The sequence below is a fragment of the Solanum pennellii genome, chromosome 12 (assembly GCF_001406875.1).
Source record: "Solanum pennellii chromosome 12, SPENNV200".
Lineage (NCBI taxonomy): Eukaryota > Viridiplantae > Streptophyta > Magnoliopsida > Solanales > Solanaceae > Solanum > Solanum pennellii.
The window spans coordinates 54,257,044-54,274,535 of record NC_028648.1 but is presented as its reverse complement, the minus strand read 5'-3'; the positions used below and the strand labels follow the sequence as shown (position 1 = coordinate 54,274,535).

Below are 17,492 nucleotides of genomic sequence, written 5' to 3'. Positions count from 1 at the left end.
TCATCAAGATTCATTGTTCAAGATGCTTTGATATCTATGAGGTGTGTTTTGAATTTTAATATTCAATGTATATATAAACATGCTTTCCTTTTGGAATTTTAGAATTTTGTTCTTTATTCTTAATTCGTTTATCTATTACACAAAATGATGCTATATGATAAGAATTACTGAGTGAGAAAATCTTAAATCAAACAACGTTTTCAACCAAATTTATCATAGTTTTGAAATTCGAAAAAAAAGAACTCTGATTAATCTGAAATTTGGTAGATTTATAAGAACGACCTAGTAAGAAATTATTTTTTTTTGAATCGTTATATGAATTTTTGGTCAGAATTGATTAAATAGTAGTGAAGTATCAATTTTATGTGTTGGCTTAGACCTTCCTCCCTAACGGATGAAATTGATACAAATCACTATGTATTTAATTGTCTAGTTTTGATAATCTATATAAACTCTCCTAAACTGAGTAATATAAGATTGGATCAATGTAGCTAGAGGATTTTCACTTAACTTAAACAAACAATAGATTCTCCAACTGAATTGGGTCTGTATAAGTTTATGGAGTGAATAATCGGTCATTGTACATGTGTATTGCATGAGTAGTTCTCCAATCCCAACGATTGGCTATTCGAGATGCATAGATATATATGTATAAATGAGCCCTGAATTTCGTTATTCAGGATTATTCAAAATATTATGATCTATTTAAAGTATTGTGTCTCATATTCTCAATAGACTTTACACACCCTCTTAGTACTACTTAAGATTTTCTTTTGGTAGAGATAAGATACTAATTTAATGAATGCATTGTATATGTACCTTATGTTAGAAGAAATTATTTTCAGTTTCTAACTAGATAAGAGATGAGTATATAATATATTTATTTATAACTCTTCTATCATTGAGTTTGATAAATATTTTATTTCTTGTGGTATATTGATACATGATTATTTTATAAGTATGAGAGAATTAAATTATACTAATCTGTCCCATAAGGGAAAATATCTTTTAAATTGAATGAGACTTATTTGTACATTAGGGTCTAAGTCATTTATTCTAAATAGAATTTTGAGGTTGGTTAATGGATCCGGACATAACTGTTCATTGAAAGTGAAGTCACTACCAACATGTACGTTTTGTTTAGAAGGAAAAATGACTAAGAGACCTTAGTTTTCCTCTTAAAAAGGATTTAAGAGATAGTGATAAGTTATAATTAATCTATTCTGATTTGTGTAATAAATGAGCACATGGGCAAGAGGTGAATTTGAGTTTTTGAGTTTTCAAGAAAATTACTCGTGATATGAATATATTTTTTGATGTTTTATAAGTCTAAATGGATTGATAAAGTCAAAATATTTAAAACACGTGAAAGTATCATCATGAAAAATATATAAAGTCACTACAATCTGATTGTAGTGACGTAAACCTCTTAGCTCATAAGTCAGTTATCTTATAGAATAATTGTCTTTCAATTGTCTACACTAGACACTCTATAATAGATTGGTGTAGAAGATAAAAGAATTAGACGCTTATGATGAGATTAATTATTGACTTATTACTACTTATTTTATTTCTTTTGGGATAAGTTCTAATAACCACATATCACATTCTGAATTCAATTTCTTTCATATTAGTACATTGAGCAACTATAGAACTAGTTGGATTTGACGTAAGTCTAATCTGTGACATGTTTAGATATAGGATTGTCCAGAACATGTGGTGAGTGGGAGAATAAGAAAAATTGAAATTAAGAACGGAATGTGTGTATTAATTGGATATACTAAAGAATGAAACAAGGTTTATTATAGTGTCCTAAAGAAAATCAGTCAATTCTTAACACAACTTTCTGATTTTTAGAAAAGGATAATTTTAGTAAACCATATTCCTAGAAGTAAATTATCCTTACGGGAATTGAACAAAGAAATAACAAATAAGTCAATGGTAAATTCATACGCTCAAGAACATCTAATGGCTATGTAAGACTTGACGTCTCATTGCACTTAAGTAGTGGGAGAAACGTTACTAGACATAAGAAGACTACTATCTCAAGCAGTGGGAGTGATCTTGAGCAAAATTAAAAGAACATTTCATGAGAAGTTGTTAATATTTCATTATCAAAAGATTTTGAAGCAAATATTAAAACTCAAGAACATGAAAGTGTGAATATAATAGTAGTACTTAGTCATACTGGGAGAATCATAACGAAGATTGAGTTGTTTTGTATGCTTGAGAGAACTTTGATGATAGAGCTCTTGAAAAGAAGTACACTCTTGGAGGGTTTCATGATAAGGTCTCTCAAGATCTAGTACAAAATCGATTTGTTACAATGAAGCACTACTAGACAATATTGCATGAGAAAATAGCTTGGTAAATTTTCTTTCGATAAGAAATAAAGGAATGCCTGCGAAAGTTGTAAATGCATAGTTAAGAGTCTAAGTGGGAGATTGTTAGAATATACTATTAATCATGTGTTTTAACATAATATTTTAACAATATTCAAGATTAAATATCTAAGTGGGAGATTGTTAGAGTATATACAATTAACCATGCATTTGGATATAGTACATTATAACAATTGTGATGGTTAAAAGTCTAAGTGGGAGATTGTTGGGATATATACTATTAACCATGTGTTGAGAAATAATATTTATTAGAGTTAAATATTTGCTAAAATTCAATAGATCATATATTCGTTTATGGTGTCTATTTACAGATATATTGGATGATTTAGTGTGTAGAGTTTTAGCTTATACGCAGAGGATTAAATCATCGGTTCTTATAAGTATAAAATTTTTGGTTCGCAATCTAAGATGGAAATTGGACATGTCATCGTGTACGATTGTAGCACAAGATTATATGTAATTTGTCTTGATTATAGGAACGGTATAGTTTCAACTTCTTGTGCTAGTACATTTTGTATGTATTGAACGGGACTGAGTAGAGATAGTTGTTTTAGACTGACTGACAAAAACATATTCTCTAAATTATTAAATGTACTTATATTCTTAATCTTGATTTAACTATTATGATCTGTATATATTAATTATGGTTTTGATTTATTAAAAGGTGAGATTCTGAGATGGGTCAATATATCTGGTAAGTTGGATGATAATAATATATATTAGTGAAATAACAAGTTAGTTGATGGAATCCATGTCTCGTTATAGAGGTTGATTGATATGCCTTTTTGAGAAATTTATAAGTTTTCATCGTGTCAAATCTTGCAAGTGGATTTATGAATCCGACATATAAAATAAGTTAAGTAGTGATCTAAAGGAAATTAATCATTAAGTTAAATTCGTCAGTAATTTAATTTATTGATTAGTATATGAAATCTTAACATGGAGATTTACATAAGTGTTTAATAGGGAATCACGAAATAGAGGAGTGCAATTACGAATTTCTAGTGGAATGATTTGTAATTTATTATGGTAAGAATAATTCAAATTAATTATTTGGAATTGTTTCCATAATAGGAAGCCTCGATAATTAATTATGTTGTCCCTATAGTGCCCATATTTAACTAGAACTCAGCATTCTATTTCTATAAAAAAGAAAAAAAAGGAAGATTAATATAGTTTTTTCTAGTCTTCTAGAAAAACAATGTTTTCTATTACTTTTTGAATTAGGAAGAAATCTCTATAAATAGGCATTCTCCTAATCTGGAAAAGATGATTAGTTTTCTATTCAATACTTGCCCACCCAAGAATTGAGAGAGTTCGGATGTGAAATAGGATCGCTGTAGAAGACCATAACTATGTAGATTCGCTTGAAGATCCGTTTAACTTGAAGATTCGCTTGAAGGTATCCGCTCACGCTTCAAGAGATAATTCTTGAATAAAATTTCATTATGTTTATGTGTTCTAGCATGATATTTATTTTAGCATAAACGGTATTGGTTATCTATTATTCATGCAAGTATTAAAGATCATGATATGCTTCCGCTGTGCATATAGTTTTCCAACACCAACTCCCGTTCGTTTTAAGGCATCTGAATCTCAACTCTGTAAAACGCATAAAATTTGTTCCGTTTAGTGCTAAGTGTGCTACTCTTTACTTATTGAAGATGAGCTCGTTTATTTAGGTAGATTGGCAATGTTGTCACGATTACTTTTTTGAAGTCTCCATGTGTGGTCGATATATGTCCCTTTCCAGATGGTGTCTTGGGGTCCAGTCTATTTAAATAATTCTAACTTCAAAGCGTGGGATAATGTGAGCAATAGGAACTTCATGCTTTACTGTTTTCGGTCGTTCTCCTTTGTCGGCGTTGGACTTTCTTCTTACAATATATTTCTTTCTTTACTTGTTGTTATAGAGTGTGTTTGAATATTGTATTTGGGAATATCAAATTTAAATATCAATTATTACCAATTGTTGGGTTGAGTTTTATTTTGCCCTAAATTTCTTATCATAAATAGGTTTTCCTTTTAGTGAAAGATTTTGGATTGACTAATTCTTTTTCTGGTAGGAAAAAGTTTAGGACTCTATAAATAGAGGAATGTTCCTTCTAACTTAATCATCATTCACAATGTAGTCTTAAAGGCTTTGAGAGTTTTGGTTAGGGGGAGAATTTATGGGTCACAAGCTTGATACGTTATCACTTGTGTGAGCCTCCCATGTATTCCGAGTGAATTGGTTAAGGTTGTTTCTCTCTGTATTTTATACTCTTATATTTATAGTGGATTGCTCATCTCCTTTATGGACATAGGTCTATTGAACGAACCATGTTAAATTGTGTCTTTTGGTATATTTCTCGTTTGTCTTCTTACTCGTGATCTTTCGAGGTTTGCTTTACTAGCTTCCGCATTTACACCTGCTTATTTTCGGTCCTAACACCAATAGTATTTTGACTCGCATTGATCCTTACAATCTTTATATTTTTTATGCATATGTAATCCATTTGAGTTCGCCATGAACTCCTAACCCTGTCTCTTGCATCTCATTTAGAGCCAGGAAGGCTCATTCCGCTTCCATCGAGTCGAGCGACCATCAAAAATTTGACGTACAGATCCAAAGCAAAGCGAAAGTTAGAAAATTTGGGCCAAAGAATCCAAAATTTATATTTTTTTAGTATTGTATTTTGTTATATTGGGCCTAAACCCTTGCCGTCTTTCTTTTCTGTGTTTATTATTCATTACTTATCTCGTTTAGATTAGGACAGGTACAAAGAGAAATGGGTCCAAACACCGGTCCAGGCGAACAGAAATCGGGTTTGGGTCTAACCCAACTCTCTCTTTCTCGGTCTCTCTTTCTCGGTCTCTCTTTTACTTTACCATATATTTACTTGTTATTGGTTGTCGTTAGTTTTAGGGATAGAAATTGCAAATCCCCGCAAGACGCCGCTTTTTTGTTTTAATGATCCAACTAATTTGATCGATTTTAAATAGACTTAAAAAATAATAAATAAATAATTTTGGGAGTTAAAATAATTCACCTAGTTAAAAGTTGATATTCAAATACTATAAAGAAAAAAAATCGAAATTAAAAGCATTTTGGCCAAACTAAGTTAGTTGTCGGATAATCGCGATTTACCAAATATTTTAGATGTAGTAAAAACCTTCCTAAAATGTGAATGTGAATCCCCGAACTCTCTTTAAGTTTTCAATCGATTCCCTGTTTTAATCTTTTGAAAACAATGTTTTCTTGGTTTTTCTTAAAAATCAAGTGGCGACTCTAAACAAGTCTAAAAATAATCTCTTTCTTTTAAAATAAAACATGCACCAGTGACGAGAATTTCTTTTATTCGAATTTTAATTGCCTTAGCATCAATTCACAAACTTATTATCCACCAAATGGATGTAAAAACAATTTTTTTAAATGGTGATTTAGAAGAGGAAATTTATATGGTTCAACCTGAAGGATGTTCTGTTCGTACACAAGAAAATAAAGTTTGTAAATTAATCAAATCTCTTTATGGCTTAAACAAGCTCCTAAGAAGTGGCATGAAAAATTAGATCAAGTCTTATCAAAAGATAATTTTTCTTCTGTTGAAGTGGATAAATGTGTTTATACCAAAATCGTAGACAATGCTTATGTGATAATATATTTATATGTTGATGACATGCTTATATTTGGTACAAGTTTAAATATTGTGAGTATACCAAATTATTTTTGTCTACTAATTTTGATATGAAGGATCTGAGTGAAGTAAATATGATTTTGGAAGTTAAGGTAATAAAGAGTGAAGATGGTATAATGTTGTCACAAGAATATTATGGGAAAGACTTCTTAAAAGGTTTGAATGTTTTGAGGTGACACCTGTAGCCACTTCTTATGATGCCAACTCTAAATTGGAAAAGAATTATGGATACCTAGTTGCTCAGTCTAAATATGCTCAAATTATTGAAAGTTTATTGCATTTGATTAATTTTACTAGGCTCGATATTGCCTATGCTGTTTGCAGATTGAGTAGATATACTCATAATCCCAATAATGAGCATTGGTTCGCGTTGAATAGACTGATGAAATATTTGAGATGAACCATGAATTATGGTATCATGTATAGTGTATTTCCTTCTACTTTCGAAGAGTATTGTGATGCATCCTGGATCTCTGATTCAGATGAGACAAAATTCACTAGTGGATACGTGTTTTCATTAGGTGGTGATGCAGTATCCTTGAAATCAGCTAAACAGACGATCATTGCTAGATCTTTACTAAAGGATGAATTGCCTCCAGTGTTTATACACTTTGATTGTCAAGCCGCAATTGCTATTGCGAAGAATAAATCTTACAGTTGTAAGAGTAGACACATGAAATTGAGGCATGATGTCGTTAAACAACTACTGAAATATGGAATAATTGTAATTGATTATGTGAAGTAAGAATTGAATTCGACCGATTCACTGAGGAAACTCATGGGAAGAAAATTAATTCTCCAGACCTCAATAGAAATAGGTTTAGGGTCAATTTGTAGTCAATAGAGATGGAAACCCAATCTATGTGATTGGAGATCCCGTGAAGTAGGTTCATATGGGTAATAACATGTCGATATTGGCTCTGCGGACTTACTGAGAGTGTTTGAAACTGCTACTAAAAATGAGGGATGGGTTACTAACTCTTAATGAATTCAAAGTTCTTAATTAAGGAAGGTGTATTTAAAGCAGTGTATACTTGATGAATTCACCTATATGAGAGTATGAGTGTGACCGATCCTATGAGTCTTTGGCCTAGTCTCTAGAGCTCTCATTAATACCAGGCACGTGCATGGCATATAAGCGCAAAACCGCATTGAATAACAAAATTATTGTGGTCAAAATGTGACTGTTAAAGTCACTGATTTACAACTAGAATTATTTGGTTCATAGAAATGTTATATTTTACCAGTAATTTTGTAAATTAAATTTTATTGATCTAAGTTTGGTTCATAGTCGAAAGACACCAAACCTATTGCATTTTGTCCAGAAAATCCAGCAATATATATTTTTATAAATCTTTTTAAATAAGTGGGGGATTGTAAGCAAAATGTTTTATTTCAAAAGATTATTTTATTAAGTGTATTTACAGAGCCAATAATTAAATCATTTTTGAAATTATTTGGTGAATTGGCAAATTGACAGTATATCATTTACCTATANATGTTGTCACAAGAACATTATGTGGAAGGACTTCTTAAAAGGTTTGAATGTTTTGAGGTGACACCTGTAGCCACTTCTTATGATACAAACTCTAAATTGGAAAATAATTATGGATACCTAGTTTCTCAATCTAAATATGCTCAAATTATTGAAAATTTATTGCATTTGATTAATTTCACTAGGCTCGATATTGCCTATGCTGTTTGCAGATTGAGTAGATATACTCATAATCCCAATTATGAGCATTGGTTCGCATTGAATAGACTGATGAAATATTTGAGATGAACCATGAATTATGGTATCATGTATAGTGTATTTCCTTCTACTTTCGAAGAGTATTGTGATGCATCCTCGATCTCTGATTCAGATGAGACAAAATTCACTAGTGGATACGTGTTCACCTTAGGTGGTGATGCAGTATCCTGGAAATCAGCTAAACCGACGATCATTGCTAGATCTTTACTAAAGGATGAATTGCCTCCAGTGTTTATACACTTTGATTGTCATGCCGCAAATGCTATTGCGAAGAATAAATCTTACAGTTGTAAGAGTAGACACATGAAATTGAGGCATGATGTCGTTAAACAACTACTGAAATATGGAATAATTGCAATTGATTATGTGAAGTAAGAATTGAATTCGGCCGATTCACTAAGGAAACCCATGGGAAGAAAATTAATTCTTCAGACTTCAATAGAAATAGGTTTAAGGTCAATTTGTAGTCAATAGAGATGGGAACCCAATCTATGTGATTGGAGATCCCGTGAAGTAGGTTCATATGGGTAATAACATGTCGATATTGGCTCTGCGCACTTACTGAGATTGTTTGAAACTGCTACTAAAAATGAGGGATGGGTTACTAACTCTTAATGAATTCAAAGTTCTTAATTAAGGAAGGTGTATTTAAAGCAGTGTACACTTGATGAATTCACCTATATGAGAGTATGAGTGTGACCTCTCCTATGAGTCTTTGGCCTAGTCTCTCGAGCTCTCATTAATACCAGGCACGTGCATGGCCTATAAGCGCAAAACCGCATTGAACAACAAAATTATTCTGGTCAAAATGTGACTGTTAAAGTCACTGATTTACAACTAGAATTATTTGGTTCATAGAAATGTTATATTTCACCAGTAATTTTGTAAATTAAATTTTATTGATCTAAGTTTGGTTCATAGTCGAAAGACACCAAACCTATTGCATTTTGTCCAGAAAATCGAGCAATATATATTTTTATAAATCTTTTTAAATAAGTGGGGGATTGTAAGCAAGATGTTTTATTTCAAAAGATTATTTTATTAAGTGTATTTACAGAGCCAATAATTAAATCATTTTTGAAATTATTTGGTAAATTGGCAAATTGACAGTATATCATTTACCTATATTTTACACCTTCTTTTCCACATGTCCACTTCTTAATACTTGTCTGATGATAGCATTTTGCATGAAATGAAATGGGCAAGTGTCTAGGACACTTGTCTTGTGATCACGTTACTCATTGACCTATAAATAGGCATTTGCTCTTATGAAATGAATTGCAGCAAAAAAACATTTTGTGCTTACTGCTTCTAACGGTTTCTTCCTAGTTTCTTCATGTTTTCTTAAAGTTAATTAATTTTGACTTTGTTATTTTAAATCCCCCTAATTACTTGCTGATGATAATTAATTTGCTGATCCCTCCTATCTCTATTTATTTAAGATAGGGAAGTGCTTGTTTAATCCTGGGGAAACATTTCACACCGTTGAAATAGTTTCTTAGGATAGTGCCCAGCATGACTCAAGTATTTATCTATTTTCTGTACTAATATTCATATATTTTCGTAGCAATTTTTATCATATTTTCAGGACCATTTTTTGATAAATAATAAAGTTATTTATTATAATAATANATTTATCTATTTTCTGTACTAATATTCATATATTTTCGTAGTAATTTTTATCATATTTTCAGGATAACTTTTTGATAAATAATAAAGTTATTTATTATTATTATAATTATTATTATTATTATTATTATTGTGAAATTTCTTATATTTCCCTAACAAGTACTAGATTAGGGGAACGAGCTACTTACCTTTACGAAGAATATTGAAGGAAAACTAATGGAATTCACCAAAATCGCCTCTGCACTTGCCCAAAACGTCCTTGAGAAAGAATGAACAATTTTAGAGAAGTTCCTACATTTTTATAGAAACTTGGGAATTCTCACATGTTAGTTTATTTCGGAATATACGTTTAAACCTTGACATTCAAACCAACCCCTTCATGTCAAGTTCAATATCGAAAGCTCTACTCACCCGAATTATTTCTCAGATTGCCCTATACTTCACCATGCTTATATTTAGTCTAAGCCTAGCCTAGCTTTAAATTTTTAACTACCTACTTAAAAGTTCTCTCACCCAATCTCTTTTACGGTTAACTCACCCATAATGGCAAAAAGGGTCATTAAAAACAAACTTTAAAATTAAAAAAGTTGAAATTGAAATATTATTTTAAAACAATTTCTAAATTTTTTTGGGGGTGGGGGTGGCAGGGATGATAGTGGGTAAAAAAAATAAAAGATTGAAGTTAAAAATATTTTTTAAAAACAAGTTTTAATTTATTTTTTTGGTTTTTTTTGTGGGGGGTGGAGGGTGGGGGGTAGGGACAAAATAAATTTATTTTTTTAACAAAAAAAATATTAATTAGAAGTTGGAAGAGATTTTTTGGAAAATGTTCTCTTTAATTTTGAAGGGAAGTCATTTTCCATAAATTTGAAGATAATGAGTTGATTTAGAAAACATTTTTTTAAACATTTAACCCAACGAAGCATGAGAAAATTTAAAAATATTTTTTTTAAAATGTTTTCCTTCCTACCAAACACACCCTAAGTGCATAAAATGTTTTGGGCTAATGTAAAATTTGTTCAAACATCCTACATTCATCTTGTCGTTCGCTTTCATGCCATTTGCTTCATTTCTTACGACAAAAATAGTTATATATCCTATAATATCAAATCCAAAAATACCCTTAACGCAAATGACTCTTTGTTTAAATACAAGAAACACCAATTATGAAAAGACAAAAAAGATTATCTTACCAACATGGATAAGCAAAAGATCACACTTTAGTTCAAAGTGATATTTAAGTAATAAAACTAGACTCCTCAATTTCCCATTATGACGAGATACTGGAACCAAAAAGTTACTTAATATAGAAAGTGACATTCATTTTAAATGGACTAAAATGAAAGTAAAACACATAAATTAATTCTCGCTTCACGCCCTCCGGAAGTGCCACTCTCGTCTGCATTGTTTGAACTGCTAATAGTATTAGTTCCAAGAACCTTGGGGGATTTAGTACTAAAATTAAATTGTACATTTCTCTATTTCAAAATACAGCATGTACCACCACTGAATACATCATTAATATAAGTTAGCCGAATCCATTATTGAAATTTTAGTATAATATTTGGGTTAAATAAGAAGAGTATGAATGATCAGTTTGAAACTTTTTGAGTCTTTTAGTTTGAGGTGACATTGCAGCATAGTTGTTTAGCCGTCTTTCCTATTACGTATTGCACTGTCTTTAGTGGAAAACAGATTGTTTTAAACTCACCCCATAATTATGATACTATAAGTGTACAACCAGAATACTCTATGAAGAGATTTTTCACTCTTTCAAAGGGATTGTGGGTTACTGTACTCTATCGGAAATTGACAATGTTAGAAGTGTAATGAACTCCAGCTTGTTGTGTAAATCTTTCACCTACCAACCTAGCTTTGAACCTTTCCACACTTCCAATCGGCCTTATGTTTGATTTTGTAAACCTATTTGCATCCAATAACAATTTGGCATGTCGGTAAAGGAGCCAGATCCCATGTATCATTTGCATACAATGCTTCGAACTCTTGTGTCATTGCCATTTTTCATGCAAGATTTTGCTTCCTCATAACAAGAAGTTTCTAATTTATGTGAGAGTGCCTTTACCAACTGTTGATTATTCCTTTGAGTTGTAATGCTAAACAATGGACATATATAAAATTGAATTGGAAACTAGGTACAAGTAACACTTTATGTGAAGTTAAGACTGGATTCAAAAAGACATCTCCAATTTCATTTACTTTGGTAAGGTGATTAGAAAAGGATATATATGGTAATGGTTTTAGGACAGTTTCATCATAGGTCATATGGTGTGATACTCTTGATTCTATGATCTAAGATCCAGCAGTCAATACATGACAAATTACCTATCTCGGTCATTGAAGAATAACAAGCAAGTATACATGTCAGGTTCACAGCTCCACCTAACATGCATGAATTTTCATTGTCTTTGTTTCCACCCTGAAGGTTCCCAAATAGGTTGAGAAGCTCCTCATGCAGACCTTTAGATAGATTCAGTGGCATTTCTCTCCCCAACTCAAGATTTTCCTCCTGACCCTGATTGTTTCCTTTTAAGATGTGTAAGAGGTGGAACCCTGTCCTTTGAGAAATCTGGAGTTGGATGTATAGACATAAATTTTATAACACATTTGTCTTTGGTGTGTCCAGATCTTTTGCTATAGTCACAAAACAAGTGTGCATAGGCATTACTAGTACTAGAACTACCTCGAAAGCAATTGTTGTTGGAATTTCAGAGTTATCTGTACCTCCCTGGTATAAAATGTAGTTTGTATTGAAATCTCTACTGGTGTGGGGTGATGCAGATGCACTCAGTGATATGGACTCCAAAGCAAGCTGGGATAGGATAGCCAAAGTTTGTGTCGTACTAGGAAAAATTGTCATCATCGGTATATTTCCCCTCATAGTGTACATCTCATTCAATACCATTTGGAAGTTTATGATCCATTTATCTTATTCAACCTTGTGCATCTTTGTTATTCTACCACATGTACATACACAGATGCATTAAGAAGTAGTGTTGATTGTGTTCATCGCTTCCCTCAACCTCTTCTTCTTTTTGTTTAATATCCAATAATAGTTAGAGTTCCTTGGTGCTATTTCCTTTTGAAGTTGGTACAGTTTGTAACGACTAGTATTATCATATCGATCCTCTAAATCCTTCCAAAGTTCCTAGCATTTGTCACATGTTGGAATCCATCTCTTAATAGAATTAACCTCCAAACTCTTAAATAGAATTTAGAATCCAAGAGGGCACTATCTCATCACATTTCTCGCAATGTGTAAATCTTGGATTAGACGAGTCTAGCTTCACAATCTTCTTTTAATAAAACCAGTTATGCTTTTCACTTACACGGCTCTAAGAATTGCTCGTCTACAGATCCATTCACTTACATGGCTCTAAGAATTGCTCGTCTCGAAGATTTGTAACTATTTCCATAAAAAAACTAGCTGGTAACAATGTTGAACCTGCATTCTCTCATGGATATAGGTAAAATGGACTAGTAGTATCCATCCTGACAGTGGTTATGTTGTTATCAGGTTGACGATTAGTCATATTTGAACAATTTTCAATACAGATGAAATCGATTGAAGAAGAAGGAAATATGATAATGTTTGATCGCACAAACTGAATGGAGATCCAAAATGTTTAAAACAAGGCAACAGTAACTCAAAATGGACTGAATCAAATCCAAATGAAGAAAACAGAGAGAAGAAGAAACTTCGCAGCCCTATGCGCTGATACCATGACAAAATTGGAAAGAAATGTGCTGGAATTAGCTCCAGTTCCCCAATAATGGAGCTCGAACTCAGAGAGAAGAAGAAGTAGAAGAAACTTCTAGAAGGAAAAATTGAAAGCTGAGTATTGCATTTTACTAACTAAATCAATAAGCATTACATTAGTGTGTGTATACAAAAAAGGTTAGCTAATTAAAAATAGTCTAACTTTAAACATAGCCAACTTTCTAATTTTAACTATCCTCACTTTACTCACTAATTCTATTAAAAAAATAAAGCGCTTAATAATGTAAAGGCTCAACTTTTGGGTTTTATAGTGACGTTCTTTCATCTTTATGCATCTTTTGCTCAAACAAAGTTTTATGGTTGATGATATTGATACGAAAGGGATATCATACGTATAATTTAACATGATAAAACTAGCTTTAAAGTCAAAGATTTTCCAAAACATATACATAATGAAATAAATTGTCATGTCACCTGCTGATGTATATTGTTAACGTCTCAGTATGTGTAGGTTTGACAATTAAAATGTGTATAAAATAATATAGTAGCTGAACATCGAGTGAGACAAGAATTAAATTAAGTATAGTCTGATCATGACCATAAAAATAGAGTACTATATTTTCTTTCATAATCCTCATTAAAGTGAAAGACAACATATTTGTGATGTAACAGAATTTGGGAAAACACTGACCAACAGGGAAAGTGACTTTGGTTTCCTGAGAGAAAATCTAATTGCTAAAGAATTTGGTGATTTAAAAGTTTGATGTCGTACAACTTGTTGAGAAAAAAATGTTTGTTTTGGATGAAATTGATAAATGGAGTTTATATGAAGGAAAACACATAAATTGGGGCCAGTAGACTCCCAAATAACTGTAGTTGTTATTGAAGAAAATTGAATTCTTCAAAAATAGAAGATGTTGAAATTGTATACTAATTGAATTATTGAAGAGTTAAGTTACTCTTTAACTTCAAATGGCACATAATTAGTCACCAGAAACATCAAAGGGAATCTTACAAACACTATACTAACTTGCAAGTAGACATATACTAGAAGTGTTTAGAAAGGAGTTGACAACAAAGTTCCAAGAATCAGAGATATACCACACATGAATTGAAGTATATTCAAGAAGATTCATGAACAAATGGAAGTAGTGACAGCACAAATACAAACTAAGTTATGAGTTAGAATAGAACAACTTAACTGCACAAAAAAGCACATATATACAGTTGTAGATAGGAGTGTTCTGGGGTCGGTTATTGATTTTGATTCGATCGTTTAGTTATTAATCATGAAAATATAATCAAAAGACAAGGTGTGGAATAGAAAAACAAATTAATTAGCAAATAAGCATCTGCCAACTTCACTTGTTGTAATGTACTTGTTCCTTTGAAATTGAATTTTCACTAACATAGGAGAAAATTAAATGAAAATTGGAAGAGAAAACTACTACATCATGCCTCCAAATTGTTTCCATTAAATCCCTCAATATAATTCTTTTGTCCCTTAACTTATTATCTACATCACCTTTTTTTCACCATAAAACTGGCTAGTGATTTTTTTGAACTAGGCCTAGACTCACAAGGCTTTAGAATATGTCACTAGAATGTTAGGTCTGCTTACTTATAAGCTCATTCATATAAAAGATATGTATATAATTCTAAATTGCCTTTTCCCATCAAATAATGACCTAATCCGCTAATGATATTGTTTGTTTTGAGTATAAACGAGTACGACTTTAAAATGCGACACTAAAGTGTAAGATCTACTTACTTATCATGTGTTTTTGCCGGTGTGAACTTTTTGTCCTCACAAAAACTCTTTCTTATGGATTAAACATACACGCTAAGGTTTGTTCAACCATATAAAATTTGACTAAGAATTGTCCAATCATATGAGATTTTCCTAAACCAAGCAAAGAAGGTTGCGCCACCTTATCAGAATTTATGTAAACTCAGTTAAACTTCAGCTTGCATCGACACAATTGACACATAAGTGAATCTAATACCATTTGTAATAGTCAAATCCACATATGATATTGTTCTATTTGAGCGTAAAATCACACAACTTCAAGACGCACTATTAAAGTATAATATCACCTTACTTATATACTTAATATCCATCTTGTGTTCTGACAATGTGATACTTCTCATCTTATGTTTGGGGGTAACACATAAAACCTCTTTTCTAATTTCCGATAGAAAATTAAATCATTTTTTATTCTTGAATACTTTATTCTTATAAATGATGCACTAAAAGAATATATGAACAAGTGATTCAAAATAAAAGAAACATAAACTTGATAGTTGGTCATACAGACCTAGAGTCTATATAAAATAGAACAATTTATCTGCAAGATGGTAAATTTTGTGCATTTTGATACACACCTACATTGGACAATAGTCCTCAACCAGTATAAGCACATTCAACACAAACTAAACAACTAGTTCAAACATAAATATCATGCATATTGTTTTTTCACCAACTTAACAACTAATTGAAATCAAATAAAGACTCTGCCTACTGTTTTTCAAGTAATAATAGACTGCATATAAATTAAATAAGGATTCAAATGGCTATTTTATCTCCAAAGAAACAAAATTTGACCTCTTTTTCATATTCATCAGAGTTTTTGATCAAGGAGCTTCTTCTTCTTCTTCTTCTTCTTCTTCTTCTTCTTCTTCTTCTTCCTCTTCCTCTTCATCTTCCGCCTCCTCTTCCTCTTCCTCTTCCTTCGTTATTTCATTACGATATCCTCCATATTGTTTCTGCTCGTAGAGCAAATCAATTGCCTACTAAACTGAAAAATCTCACATGTCATTCCAAAATGTAAGGTTTTACAATTGACACAGAAAAGGTTCCAACATTTAGGACATGCCCTAATTGGATATCCCTGTTGATCATCAATCAATTTACCCATACAATCCATATAAGGGCAATCAATAACTACAAGTGAAGCCAAAGCTTTCATTAGTCGACTGGCATCTCTTACTCGAATAAGAAAATCAATCGGCATTATTAAATCGATATCCAAAATTTCCTTGCAATCAGAAGCAGGACACCTTATTGAAACCTCGCGGATAACCTCATTGATATTTTCACTTATATAATTTTGTATGCATTCTACACAGTAACAGTGATTGCAATTAGTTCCCCACATCATTGTGTCTGGCAACGGAAAGACATCTTCACATATTTCACAAAATCTACATGAAGATTCCCCCTTTTCATGGTTAAGTGAATCTGGAATGATAGAACACTCAATCTCCATAGGTTTTTTACCAACATCATGATAAGATCTCGATTTCAAATCCTTACCAGAATGAAACTGAGCTGAGCAAAATAGAATTGCTTGCAACTCGATATCATCATCTCCGATGTTGTAGTCATTGTTATTTTTCAGCCACAGCGATGACATCAGAATTCAGCGACGTAAGATCAACTTCGACATCGCTGGAGCTCAAGATTGGCAAGTCTGTTGATTCCATTGCAACTTGATTGGAATTCACGATTTGCAAATCCGTTGAATCCAATTCAACTTGATTGGAATTCACAATTTGCAAATTCGTAGATTCCATTTCAACTTGATTGGAATTCACGATCTGCAAATTTATTGATTCCATTTCGACATTACNTGGGTGATTTGGTATGACGTGTTAGACAAGTGAAATGGCCAATAAGATCATGCCACGTTTGGAAATGATACACCATGTCTAGTCAAATCAAACAACAATTAAAAACATGCCTCGTGTACAGCTAACGTGTTTCAACCATTAAACAACGTAAACTAAAATTTGATTGGTAAAAAAAATCATCTTAATCCCAAATCATCCCGCTCAGCAAGACTAACAAGTTCAAACCAATCAAATATTATCATGTAAATTTCATCCGAATCAATCGGAAAAAAATTCCCTCATCACAATTGTTCAATCGCAGGACAAGTGACATGTTTGATTTTATCAAATATCATCATAGCAACAAAAATACGGTTAAAAAAATTATCTTGATAATATAGGTTTCACCCTAGTAGAAGTTGCACGTTCTAGCTAATTAAATATTGTTATGAAAGTTTCAATTTGATTGGTCAAGAAGAGTTTGTCATTTCTTCCATCTTTACACAAGAATATGTTTGAGCCAATCAATATCATCATGTCAACATCAATATGATAGAAAACCATTTGTCCTTGTCACAATTCTTCTAACCTACAACTATAATAAAGATATTCATAATTTAACAAGCTAGAGGATTTCGAGCATTAAATGTTATAAGCTCTCTATGAAGATTAAGGATGAA

At 31.8% G+C, this 17,492-nt stretch overlaps 1 pseudogene; it reads right to left on the bottom strand.

Moving 5' to 3' along the window:
* Positions 1-15,834: 15,834 nt before the first annotated feature.
* LOC114075315 lies at positions 15,835-16,821 on the bottom strand (annotated as a pseudogene).
* Positions 16,822-17,492: the final 671 nt, after the last annotated feature.